Source organism: Lissotriton helveticus, chromosome 5_1 (assembly GCF_964261635.1).
Source record: "Lissotriton helveticus chromosome 5_1, aLisHel1.1, whole genome shotgun sequence".
NCBI classification, from domain to species: domain Eukaryota; kingdom Metazoa; phylum Chordata; class Amphibia; order Caudata; family Salamandridae; genus Lissotriton; species Lissotriton helveticus.
The window spans coordinates 1,829,104,676-1,829,118,026 of NC_136065.1; positions in this window are offsets into that span (position 1 = coordinate 1,829,104,676).

Here is a 13,351-nt window from a genome sequence, read left to right on the forward strand (position 1 = left end):
TTCTCCCATCTCAAGTTACCTGTATTTAGTATGTTACAATGTTTCCCTATTATTCTGGTTACTTCATTGGAAATAGTGTTATACGTGGTAAACAGGTCAGGGGGGTTTCATCCATTGATTTTGGTACGTTCTCCAGTAGAGCCGCTCTAGGCTGATTGCGTGCTCGTTTCTGACTTTTGTGCAAGATTTTTTCAGGATATCCCCGATTCCGCAATTTTTGGGTGAGATCGGGGGCTTGCCTCTTATAGTCGTCCAGTACGCTGCAGTTTCTGCGAATACGCAGAAATTGGCCGTAGGGCAGGTTTTCACGCAAAGGTCTCGGGTGAAAACTTTCAAACCGTAGTAGGTTGTTTTTAGCAGTGGGTTTGTAGTGAGTAACCATTGTCAACTTTCCGTTCTCCTTAGTTATCGTCAGATCTAGGAAGACCAAAGTATTCAAATCCTTCTCATACGTGAACCTCAAATGGTCGTCACATGTATTAACAGACATCGCGATAGCCCTTCCAGTGGAATATAAAATACTCAATCTGAATAGAGTGAAGAAAAGAGGCGGAGGGGTAGCCCTGCTATTTAGGGAATCCCTTACCTGTAGACAAGAATCGATCACACAGTCCAACAGCCATGAAGCAATGGCATTTTCAGTATCTGTAAACACTAATATTATATTTGGGGGAGTGATAGTTTATAACCCCCCTGCAAGCACTTTAGATTTTAGTGCCCAACTTTTTACCCAAATACTACCGGTTTGTCTCAAAAACAAGAATATCCTCGTGATAGGAGATTTTAACGTACACTTTGATAGCTGCAGCAACCCATTAACCAAACAGTTAGTGGAGGACATGGATATCCTTCAACTGACACAAATAATTAATCAGCCAACACATAGGGCTGGACATATTTTAGATCTCATCTTCTCCAATATAGGAGCCATTGACATCAATGCAATTAAACCATTAATATGGACTGACCACTCTATGATTTTGTTCACTATTAAAGTACCTACCAAACTCTCTAAATCCATGCCCCCATCAACAGCATCAGCTAGGAGCTGGAGAAAATTTTCTGTGGAAAAATTCCCGAATCATTTTTCACAGGTATCCATAGGAAAAACCAATATTAATAATGAAATAGAAGAGCTCCAGAATAATATCAAATGTGCGCTGGAACACTGCTCAGCTCCGCTCTCTAAACATAAACGGAGAGGCACAGTTTCAGAGAAGTGGTATGGACCTGAACTAAAATCTTTAAAAAGGAAATGTACATCTTGCGAACACAATTGGAGGTTCAATAAAACCCTAGAAACAAGAGCCATATACAAAAGGGAACTTGCGCTCTACAACAAAGCTATTAGGAAAGCAAAGAAAGACTATTTCTCACGGAGGATAACAGAAAGCAAACATTCGTCAAAAGAACTATTCAAAATAGTCAAAGAGTTATGCAGCCCAGTTAATTTATCAGTGGATCTTACCCCCTCGCAGGAAGGCTGCAATAAAATTAATGATTATTTCTGGGAAAAAATTGATACGATCTATGCCTCTTTTTCCAACATCGAATCAAAGCAACCACAACCTTGTGTAACATCCCCAGTTCCGGCTAGCTGTTCTAGATTCGGCCCTTTCTCAGAGGAGGAAGTGGGCAAAGCTATGTTGGAAGTAAAATCAGGCTCCCCACTGGACCCATGCCCGCATCATATTTTCTCACAATTAACATCAACAATCTGCCCAGCTGTAACCAAAATCTTCAATCCATCATTGAACTCTGCTGAATTCCCGAAGTATTGGAAAAACGCCATAGTTGCCCCCTTACTAAAAAAAGCAGGATCTGATATTAATAACCCGGCAAACTATCGGCCCAACTTCCTTATTTGTCTAAGGTGCTGGAGAAATTGGTCAACAGGCAGCTCTCCAAATTCTTAGAGACCAATGATCTATTGGATAGTTCCCAGACAGGGTTCCGGGCTAACAATTGCACTGAGACAACACTCCTGGCAGTGTCAGACAATATCAGAACCAAGGTAGATCAGGGAAAGACAGTCGCCTTGATTCTACTAGACCTCTCAGCGGCATTTGAGACCGTTCCACACCACCGACTCCTGGAAATCCTAGCAGCCAAGGGTATCCGGGATAAGGCATTAGGATGGCATTAGGATAGTGAAGAGGCTACCGAAAAAGGTATATAACGCAATCGGAATGTGCCGGGAACGACGAGGCGCAGAGTAACAACCGCAATGAGCCTCGGTGGACCAGGAAATAGCCTCGGAGACCGGAGTGGCCAGTGGCCCGACTTGAACTAAGATGGCGGCCCCCTGAGTCAACTGTACAGCGAGACCTGCCGAACCGCCTGCACGAGGGGGAACAACGCTCTGTGAACCTAGCGAAATATAAAGGTGGCGGTGTTGACAGTAGCGAGGACTTGAGGACATTGTTGATCGGTGGTCGGATACGGCAGTAAGTGTTTCCAAACACCGATGACTGGCACAGATCGGGACACAAAATAATGGCGCGAACAATCAAACAAGTAAACTGACCTCGGAACAACGGCGGGACTCCTGCGCCGGCAAGGCTTCGGATCTCATCCACTGTTGTAAATGGTGGCCACAAGACGTTTCCTCGAAGACGACCGGTAATCAGCAAGCCCTGTAGTGCAGCTGAAGAGTGGCGGAGCGCGATCCGGAGACACAAGATGGCGGCGCCCATGAATAAATAAGGTGCGAAGGCGGCAACGTAGTGTGACGCACATAGCGGCAAGTGAGGGTAGCAGAGGACGGCTGAAGTGCGTTGCAGGTACCATCACAGCGAATACGCGGTGGGACCCCTGCTGACTGTGCGCTGATCTGGGGCTAACCGAAGACACCCAATGCCTCAGTGACCATCCGCAAACTAAAAGGGTGTGAAAAGAGGTATAAGCGAGCGGCGAAGTGCGTGACCGGAGGGGACGATATACGGGACCCATACGCGCTTTACGGCTAGCACCAACGGGGCGACGCTTGTAGTGCATGGAACTGTGCGACATACCGGTGGGACATAGTTGAACGTCCTCTGACAGCGAATTCGTACATCAGGGACGACGCTTGACTTAACTGGCCCCCGGTGGAGCGAGGCATTAGCCGACCTATAAGTGGGAGGTGGTCAGCGATTACACCTACACGCTGCCTGCACAGAAGAACTGGTTGCCTGTACTATCTATATAATTAGAGGGTACACAGTGACTGATACCTGCCTACACACACAGACTGGAAAGACCTATACAGTGAGCGCTGGGATCTCGTGGGCCAGCAAAATGGGTAAGCCAGAAAAAGTGTAGACCAAGCTGGCATTTGATCAAAAAAAGGCAACAAAGGGAGCCACTGCGCCCTCAGACTCTGAAATGGATAACAACGCGGAGTCGCATAATAGCATGGAGAAAACACTGAGAACTATACACAAAAGCCTGCAGGATGTGCATGGTAAGCTGGATTCCATCACGCAGAGAGTTGACAACATGGCTGCAAAACTCGACAAGCATAGTGAGCGGTTGGAGGAGGCTGAAACGCGCTTGTCGGCAGTGGAAGAGGAGTCCCGCACGACAACGCAGAAATGTTCTGAGATGGACAGAGCACTAGAGGTCATCAAAAACAAGTCTGAGGAGTTGGAGGCGCGGTCCCGCCGCAATAATGTACGCATAGTGGGTGTCCCTGAATCAACCAACACTGGGAAGATGGAGACATATGTGGAAGACCTGCTGAAAACGATATTTGGGACTGAGCACCTGTCGGCAGTACTTATTGTGGAACGTGCGCACAGAACGCTAGCACCGAGACCAAAACCGGGGGCTCCCCCACGCCGGATAGTGGCGCGCCTTCTGAATTACAGGGATAGAGACGCAGTGTTGAGAATGGCAAGGGAGAAACAGACAATTGAACATCAGGGAAACAAGCTACAATTCTCCCCAGACCTCACAATCAACGTGCAAATGGCACGAAAAGAATTCGCATTGGCGAAGCAGAAACTAAGAGAGATGGGTATTGACTATGCAATGCTCTACCCGGCCAGATTGAAAATAACCAAAGATGGAAAGACGGTGATTTGCCAAACTCCCAAGGAAGCGAACAAATTCATTAAAAAACATTAAAAAGTTAGGACAGCGGCGACGGGAGCAACGACGACAGGAGCAGAACCAGGATTCAAATTGAGGCACGGGCAGTAATGTGAGAAGTGATGGAATAGAGGTGAACAGGACTACGCCAGGCTAAGTACAGCACTACTGAACTATTGCTACACCACTCATGGGAGAAGGGAGACACTTGCCGAGTGCCGATTTGAACAGGGACCCCCCCTTCTGGAGCAGTGCAAACATTGACCTAATATGTGTGCACAGTGTGGGATACGAAGGCAACTACTGGGGAGTTAGTTGCTGAAGCGGCTGCGACACTGCACAGGGGGAGGCAGATATGGTGCTCTGGAAAAGTGTCGCACTATACCCGTCAATGCGTGGAGAACATGGTGAAGCGTGGTAAAGTATTGTACATGATTGCGGGGAGACCAGATAATGGCTTGGTGACTGGGAAATTTGTTGTTATGAGGGAAAGGAGGAAAAACAATAACTGAACGGTCTGCACTAGCCGCTGGTGGAACTGCGGGATTGACTGAGTTTGCATATCGCTGCCTACTGCGGACAATGTAAGTGTGGTAAACGATAGGAACTGGTATAGTTGCGTCGCACAACTATACTGATTGGATGGCCACGAATAAAAAGATGCTAGCACGGTGCGCGAAACCCTGGCCACATCCACTATGTTGGATGCAGTTGTGGGACCCAGGTGGACACCCCAATAGGGTGACCCCCTACAATGGTATTGTTAAGTTACCTGTTCATGCAAGGGTGTGTCTTTGGCATGTTTGGGGTGCTGAAGTGGGTGGGGGCGGGGGGGAGGTGTTGGGGAAGTTTGGTTCATAACACTGCATTTGAGAGACACTGCCGGAATCCAAGGGAGGAATGTAATTGTTTATAAATTGAGACTGCTACAGAGATCACATCTCACATACAAGACTAATGGTTACAATCCGAGTATGATGGAATTAGAGACGGGATATGGGTGAGACTCTAATGTCAGGTAGACTAAAGTTAATTACCTGGAACGTACGTGGCTTAAAAAACCCCAAGAAAATAAGGCAAATACTGGCGTACCTGACACGCCTGCACGTAGACATAGCCTTTCTCCAAGAGACTCACGTTGATCCTCATGCACGGACACATATTGGTACCAGATGGGCGGAGCGACATATGGAGCGGCCTACTCCCCATACTCGAGGGGGGTTCTAATATTACAAAGAAGAGGGTTGAATTTCATAATGGAACAGGTGAACACTGACAGTGAGGGGAGATATGTAGTCGTCACAGGCACCCTCAGGGGACACAGAATGAACCTACTGAATATATATGCCCCAAATGTAGAGGATCCCCTGTTTTATAATAATATCTGGATGAAGCTGACTGATCTGGCAGATGTCCCAGTGGTGTGGGGAGGGGACTTCAATGTGGCTTTAAATGACGATATGGACAGGTCAAGTACATCGACAGAGACCCACAGACACGCATTGAAGAAACTGCATGACATATTGGTAGATAGGCAACTAGTGGATCTCTGGAGAACTAAACACCCAAACAAACTGGAGGCTACGCACACAACGGCGACCTATGGCAGCTGGTCACGGATAGATTACTGGATTGGGTCATCGGAGGTGCTACAGTGGATGGTAGACGTTTCTCACCTTCCCCGGACACAGTCAGACCACAATCCGGTGTTACTGACGCTAGATCTGCCCGACTACGTGCCCCCCCATTTACTTGGAGATTCAATTTGAAAGCCCTACTTGACCCGGTCTATAGGGACACAATAGGTAAAGCCATAGCGGAATATTTTGAGCTCAATGCACCCACAATGGATGACCGGGGGCTACTGTGGGAGGCTTTCAAGGCCACTATTAGAGGGGTATGTATCAGCACGAATGCAGGTATATTGAAAGACCTAAGACAGCAATTGGCGAGAGCAGAAGCTAAAATAAGAGAACTTGAGTTGGAGTATGCAAGAACACAAGATCCGGGTATATTGGGTAAAATTTGAGCAGAACTGACTGAATACCAAAATAATGCAGAAGCAGAACTAAATTATGTGCATAAAAGACAGATAGCAAGACATTATGGTGAGGCTGGGAGACCTGGCACTATACTAGCGGCCAAAATTAGCGCGCAGAAGCCACCACCAGTGGTGGCGGTGGTGTGTGATGCAAACGGGGTGCTGCAACATGACACTAAGGGAATATTGGAAGCCTTTCGAAATACGTTCGGGAAGTTGTACACAGCTGACACAACAGCTCCGGAGGATGAAATAGCACAATATTGTGATGATGTAGCCTTGGCCTGGCTGTCGGATGATTAGAGACAGTACCTGTCCCTACCAGTAATGGTAGAGGAGGTCACGGAGATCATACAATCATTGCCGAACGGCAAAGCACCCGGCCCGGACGGGTACACGGGGGAATTTTATAAGGCCTTTGTAGACATGCTGGCTCCCCATATCGTGGCTATGCTGGGTGATGCACATGAGAAAGGGACACTGCCACCTTCCCTAAGGGAGGCTATGATTTTAGTGCTTTTGAAACCAGACAAGGATCCGACTGCGTGCGACTCATACAGGCCAATCTCGCTAATAAATGTCGATACCAAAATACTCTCTAAAATCCTGGCGACAAGGCTGCAATGCTTAATGACGAGATTAATCCTTCCCGACCAGTCGGGTTTCATTCCAACCCGATCGGCTTCATACAACACGAGAACCTTCTTTGCATTGTCTCACTATTTGACGCCTGAGACGAAGGCCGCGGCGATACTATTAGACGCCGCCAAAGCGTTTGACACCATAGCATGGACATACCTGCGCACAATATTAAGTAGAATGGGCTTCCCACCAATGTTCCTTCAATGGGTGGCATTATTATACACAAAGCCCATAGCACGCATTCGGATTAACAAATATGTCTCGGAACCCATCACTATAGAAAGGGGCACTAGACAAGGATGCCCACTCTCCCCCCTCCTATTCGCCATAGCAATAGAGCCCCTAGCATGCAAAATTCGACAGGCACATCACTACTCGGCATTGCAATTTCCCCAAAGACCTCTCCACATCTCGCTCTATGCGGATGATGTGCTGCTATACGTGCGAGATCCAAAAGACAATCTGAATACGCTTCTACGGGAATTTATTAAATTTGGGTACAACTCTGGGCTCAGTATTAACTGGGCAAAATCCACAATAATACCGCTCACTGACAGCACTCTCCCCTTCCACATGGATTACCCCTTGGACTGGCAGACAGACCCAGTTAGGTACTTGGGGGTGTGGTTCTATAAAGACCCCGAGGAAGTGATCCGCACGAACTACGGGAGAGTGATAGCAGGGCTAGAACAGAAAATTGACAGATGGATTCAGTTGCCACTATCTATGGCGGATAGAATAGCAATAGTAAAGATGGTGCTGCTGCCAAAAATACTCTACTTATTCAATAATATCCCGATCAAACCGCCAGCACCAGTATTCCGAGCGATAAAATCTGCAACCCTAAAGTTAATTTGGGCAGGTAAGACTGCTAGTATAGAACTACACACACTGACATTGCCGTTTGCGAAAGGGGGATTTAAGGTCCCGGACTTTCTGCTGTACTATCTGTGTGCGCAGGCCCAATATGCCCATTTTTGGTACCATAAAATACCATTTCTTACGCACGTGGCGGTTGAGGAGGGGGACGCCCTTCCTATACCCCTGGATGCCATTTTGACACATATCAGAACACCATTACATAAGCAAGATGTAAATACCGTAGACGCTACAACTGAAGCATGGCGTCTGATCGCTAAAAAAGTGAACAAACAACCATTATATACTCCAGAAATGCCACTACATCATCATCCGGCACTGTCGGTTACACAAGAGAAGGTGGGGATGGAGTTCCTTAGACAGGCAGGATTCGACAAGATGGGTGATTTATATCACGAAGGAATAGTTAAAACATTAGAGGACCTAGCATATATCCAAAATCAATCAACGCTTTTTAGATTTACATACTATAGACTACAGAGAGCACTCAAAGCACATTATCCGACCTATCCAGCAGAACCTGACATATTATTGACCCTACAAATGCTCATCAAATCATCTGACCCCAGACACCTGGTTTCCAGGCTGTATGTCACATTGCAGGCTGAAATAGGCGCTACAGCACATAAAGTGATTCAGAAATGGGATGCTTGTTTAGATACACCACTAACTGAAGACGAATGGAATGCGACAGGCACAATCATCGAATTACTAACCCCAAACGGAAATCTAAGGTTAATACACATTAAATACCTACATCACACGCCACAAAGATTGCACAAATATGGCCTGCGAGCAGACTCCAGATGTCAACGATGTGGAATGGATGGCGCTGATTTTATACATATGGCATGGTACTGCAGGGGTGTGGCGCAATTTTGGCTAGTTGTTACAGAACTACTGGATAAGATGGTGGATAGCAGGATTGATTGTACTATACGATCGTGCCTATTGAGTCTACTATCGAATGTTAGGTCAGGCAAGTGCAAGTTTTGTGTAATAGCCCTCCTTATGGTCAAACGTAACATAGCGATGTGTTGGGGGGGTAAGAAGACACCGCGGATCAAACAATGAATAAGGGATATGGTGTATTGTAAGGACACTTTGAAACTATATGAGGAAGGACTACCGCTACGAGCACGACCAAAAGACTACTGGCATTATCTGGTGGATTACTTAACTGGGTTGGATGAACAGTTGTAACAGGATTGAGATGGAATGTATATAGATGTGGCATGATATGTAAGGAGAGGGCCCTAATGGACATGGAGTGTTGTAATGCAGTACAGTTGTAAGGGGCATGTATGCCTCATAGTTGGACTTCGTACGTCCTATGTTGTCTTTCAAATACCAATAAAAATAAATTAAAAATAAAATAAAAAAACAAATTTAAAAAAACCAACTCTGGGAATCATTACGGAAAAAACTGCTCGAATTATAACTGAGGGCCGCTCAGATGGAGCTCCAGGGCCAAATGGTCTACCCCAGTCTCTGTTTAAACAGGATACAGAATTTTGGGCCAAATCAATTGGCACCTCTTTTTTCCTATTGCCGGATCAACTCTGTATTACCGGAACCATGGCAAGGTGCCATTATACATCCAATTTATAAAGGTGGTAAGAGATCAGACCCGAAAAACTACAGGATGATCACCCTACTGGATGTGGAATCGAAATACTATGCTAAGCTGCTCCTTCAAGATCTGGTGTCCTGGGCCGCAAAAAAATCATCTCATACCCTTCAACTAGGCAGGATTTGTGCAAAAATCAGGCACCATAACAAACTTGCTCGCAATTGCTGTCCTGGAAGGTTAATGCATGGCTGTTTTGTTGACTTCAAGGCTGCTTTCAACCGCGGACCTCGAAGCCGATTATGGCTCAAATTGCAGAAACGGGCGATCCCACCAGCGCTACTACAAGCCATAATCGCGCTACACACTAACACACGGATCCGTATAAAACTTGGGGATGGATCAGACATCTCAAGGAAAATACAAACAACTCGCGGAGTGAAACAAGGGTGCGTGCTAACAAAGTTAATTCTCATCCTCCAAAACTCGCTGGGACAAGAGTTAGTAATCTATTATATGCGGATGATCTGGTCCTGCTAAGTCACCCCAGGGTTGGCTTGCAGAGACTACTTGATCGGTTGTCTCTATATACCATCGAAAACGACCTGGAACTGAATTGAACAAAGACAAGGGCAATCACCTTTGGGCAAAGGAAATATCAAGGTGGCGGTTGGCAATACAATGGTAAAAACGTTGACAGAGCCCTTTCTTACAAGTACCTGGGGGTTCACTTGGACAGAAGGGAAACATTCTCTAAACATAGAGATGAGGTAGAAGCCAAAACCCTGACAATCCAGGTGGCTTTTAAGACTCTTGCAAGGCAACTGTCCGGCCCCAGTCTAACCCCACTCATAACCGTCATGAAGGCAAAAATCATCAATTTCCTCACCTACAGCCATGAGATTATGCAAGGGAAAGACAATAGCCAAATAAACAAAATAATAACAAGAACATTCAAACAGGTGCTGGGTTTACCAAAATCTTCATCCCCTGCTCAAATACTCCTCGAGTTTGGTCTTCAAGACCATCAAGCAGTAGGGCATGGAACGTACATCAGGCTGTGCAATAAGTTGCGTTCCTCCAGAGAAGGAAGCCTGGAGGCCCTTTTGTGGGTGGAAATCTCAGCTAGTCAACTTGGCAGTTCATACCGGCGCTATCTGCAAGATTCTTTAAAACTCCTTGATATAGAAGAAATCTGGACCTCTAATCCATCGCAGCAGGCACTTAAAATTCATATCAAAAGACACGTCCGCCTCTGGTCCTTTCATTCAGATAGAGCCCAATTGGTGCAACATAAGCACCCCTGGAGAATTGTATCAGGATTTAAATCAGGGATTATGGCACCCCATCTGTCATGTACTTACTCAGTGCTGTGGAAAAAAAGATTTTTGTCCCTCAGAATGGGGGAATGGCCATTGCTGTATCATTTGCCAAGATGGCGCTGTGCAAATTCCAACGTAACGTGCAGGGGCTGCGGGAGTAGCACAGAAACAATTGAGCATGTGGTATGTCTTTGTCCTGCAGTCCATGACGATCAAAAGATCGAATGGAACAAACCCGGCATTCGCACGTGCCGGCAAGCTATCCTTGCATCAATGAACACGGACAATCCACAGCGTAATATCCGATTCACCAAGTTCGTCACAGCAGCAGCAAGAAAATTTATAAACAGTGAGAGCCAGCAAGTCATCAACAGTTAATTATTAAAGGACAGATTAAGCCCTACGTTGTCCTACTGATTTGCACACTTCTCCGCACCACTCAAAAGTAGCAGACTACGGCCGCTGGTGTACGGACTATCTTGCTTTCCTGTGTCCCCCTGCAACTTTTAAATTACTGTATGCAGGGATTTTATTATATACATGGTATTGCCTTACCAGTATCATCACCACAAATATGGAATTACATTACCAGCGTTATTAATTATTTCCTTTTAATAACTAATGTCTGCCTGCTGCCCTAGAAGATTATAACATAAGAATGGATAGTTGGGGGAGGAGCTTCGCGGGCATCCAAGATGGTCGTGTGAGCAGAGGGCTCCCGAGACCCGCACCGCCCTTCGCACACATCCTTACTACATCCTGATGGGCTTTTGAAGACGAACTCTTGCTGATCCCAACATTCTTTGAAGAATTGAACTCCGACGTTGGGATCCACTTTTACGCCGTCTCAAACTTTGCGGCCCGCCCCGGGTGCCAGACCGGGGGCTCGGCCACTTTGCCAGCCAGGGAGTAGTTGAATAACATCGGCCGGAGGGGTCTCCCCTCCAGCGGTCTCCTGCCTGACTTTCAGTTTTGTTTTCCTACTCCCGGCAAGGATCGGCTGAAACGCTGCTTGGATCTACCCTTGGCCCTGCCTGATGCTCTCACACCGTGGTGTGTCCTCCTGGCGTTTTGCCATTTACTCTGCACTATTGGCATTTACTTTGATTTTGGCCGATTTCACTGTTTTTGACCACATCACGGCCGGCCATTTTCACCAGGTCGCCCGGGCCCCTACGGGGTCCTTTCTCCAATATGGCCACCAGACCCGAGACGGAGAGACGCAAGATCAAGACGCCTCACCGAGAGGGACAGACCCAGACGAATATCATGGATCATTACTCCAAATTGAAGGGTTCCCCCAGTAGTGCTGGCCGTACGCCTGATGACCCTAAGGCTGCCTCCGGTACGACACCAGGAGTGTCGCTGCAAGATGTGATGAGTGCTATCACCAGTATGGAGGCCTCCATGGGGCAACAGTATGAGGCTCTTGCCTCCAAGATCAACACGGTGGCCGTGGATGTTACGCTGATTAGAGTGAACCTGGCAAAGACTAACGAGAGGGTCAAGGCGTTACATCTGAAGACCTCCAGCCTGACCACTGATGTAACGGACATTCAGACCGAGATCAGGAATCTGCGTTCGTCCCGGGATGTGCTGGCCCATCGTCTGGAGGACTATGAAAACAGGGCCCGTCGCAACAACGTGCGCATTATTGGGGTCCCTGAAAATCCCGAGGCTTCTGCAACCGACCTCCTGGTGGAAGATCTGATCTCCAATTATCTTGCTCCCGCCGGACTCACTAAATTCTTTGCGGTCGAGCGTGCACATCGAATCCCTGGCGGAAAGGTCCAGCCGGGTGCCCCCCCGAGACCTATCGTTGCTAGACTATTCCACTTCAGGGATAGAGATGCCATCCTGCAAGCCTCTCGGGACAAGGGCCCTGTGAAGTTCGAGAATGCCACCGTGAACTTTTACCCAGACTTTACCCCGTTCGTTCAGAGACAGAGAATGGGATTCCAGGGAGTCAAGAGACGGCTACGGGACTTGGGCCTCAAGTACGCCATGCTGTTCCCGACCAGACTTCGTATTGAGTATGGGGAACAAATGTTTTTCTTCGATCGCCCGAACAGTGTCAGTGACTGGCTTGATTCTTTGCCAAAAAAGGATGATCGTACTGAGCACCCCGGCGGAGCCGATGGTGGCTTGCCGAGGCAGGAGTGACTTGTGGATCCCGATGTCTGAACTTTCCAACTTCTCCAGCTGAGTTTGGACAATGATTCTTTAGTTCTTCCTTCATATTGGCCTGAGGGTGGTGGGGGTGAAGGGGACTCTTCCTCCTCTGGGGTTCTTTGTGTAGATTAGTTTCTTTATGGGGCGACAGGCACACTGCAAGTTGGGGTGGATTTTGAGTCTAACGCAGGGGTGCAGGGTGGGGGGTATTGTAACGGGTTTAAGTTGGGGGGTGGGGTGTGTGTGTGTGGTTGTTTTAGTTCACAAGGCATTCAACTGTTTTCTCTAACTTTCTCGGTCTTTGGGTTCCGTGTCTGGGGCGCTCTGCTTCTTCTTGGGGATGGGGGGTGGTGAGTTGAGACTACTATCATGGAATGTTAATGGGTTGGGAGACAGGATAAAGCGAGGGGTAGTGTTGCAGTTCCTTAGGCGCCATTCACCCGATGTAGTTCTTCTACAGGAGACGCATCTTATAGGGAATACGTGTCGAGCCATGAACAGACGTGGATACCGCCTAGTTGCTCACTCCGGTTTCACCTCTGGTTCCAGGGGGGTCGGCATTCTTATTCGGTCTTCTCTCCCCCTCGAAATTGATGAAGTTATACTTTATGATAGAGGACGCTATGCTGCGCTCACAGGTAGATGGGATGG